This window comes from Hyalella azteca, unplaced genomic scaffold (genome assembly GCF_000764305.2).
Source record: "Hyalella azteca isolate HAZT.00-mixed unplaced genomic scaffold, Hazt_2.0.2 contig5554, whole genome shotgun sequence".
Classification (NCBI taxonomy): Eukaryota; Metazoa; Arthropoda; class Malacostraca; order Amphipoda; family Hyalellidae; genus Hyalella; species Hyalella azteca.
The window spans coordinates 142,539-143,812 of NW_025935740.1; positions in this window are offsets into that span (position 1 = coordinate 142,539).

A 1,274-nucleotide genomic window follows, 5' to 3' on the forward strand; every position below is an offset into this window, starting at 1 on the left:
TAACTTTTTTTAAATTTCCTCGATCTGTCGTCAGAACACTGAAATAATTTCTCAGTCCCCTCAGAGTCGTCTAAGGCGAATTCTTCTAGTGAAGAACTCCATTATATTCGTAATCTATGACATTTTAAACACTCATGTTGCGTGGGATTCGATGAGTTTGTTATTACTCGATATTTCTTTATTATCATAAGTTTTCAGAGAGAGCGTGACAATAAGAAGTCAATTGTATATTGTTCTGTATTCAACTAATTAATCCACTTGTGTTTCACAGGTCGTCCTGAAATATCAAATTCGAATGGACGTCTTTGATGGATTTCAAAACAAATTCATTAATTGATGCGAGGCTTTGTTTTGTGCCACGCCAGCATTCGATCGACATCAAAGAAAATGTCGCATCAAAAGGATCAGTTTGTTATAATAGGATTGAAGAAACAATGGCCCAGCGCAGTCAATTGTCCAAGGAGATTTCCTTTGTGCTTCGTGTCACCGGACAACAGCATTTTATCCATTCGTATTCAAAGGACAATCGGCGAGCAGCAGATGTCTTTGCCGTTCACACATTGTAGTAACAAGGTAATGATATCTTTGGCGGTAATAAAAATCTGCTACGTAACTTGATCTCCGTAAAGACTTTAGAATTGGATATTTTGATTAGGTCGATATTGTGAACTGGAAGGCTTAAATAGATCTGTTCAGCTAATAGCAACAGACATGTGTTCTAACATTAATAAATTAGTCGCAGTACATACGTCGAAGTTGTATATAAATCTTACGTTGATAAGCGTTTTGATGCTTAATGTAACGTACCTAATTAATACTGAAAATCAATTACAAAGAGGTAAAGTTACTAACTCTTAATTTTGTTTTAAAAATAATATCGAATGGAATGACAAAAACTCGTAAATGGAAACTCAACTTGAAATTGCATTATATCACGTAGTCTTCTATAATTTAATGGCGTAATCGTCTTACGAAGGTGTTGTGCGACGCGATTTATATGGAAATTTTTGCCTTAATCTTGTCTGTTGAACTCATTCAGACTAATGCTTGTAACAATGAATTTTTATCTCGTTCAGTAATTTTCTGCCGAATATTTATTTTATACAAATTTTTTTAGAAATATTTTTCAGGAGTAAATGGATAGTTAAAATAAAAAGGACCAGACCATGAACTTTAGCTCTGCCAATTCCAGAGGACTGAGTTTTCAAGCTGGGCCGAAAAACACAATTTTTAGAGGGTGTTTACTAAACTTGTTTGCGATTTTTTGTATTTCG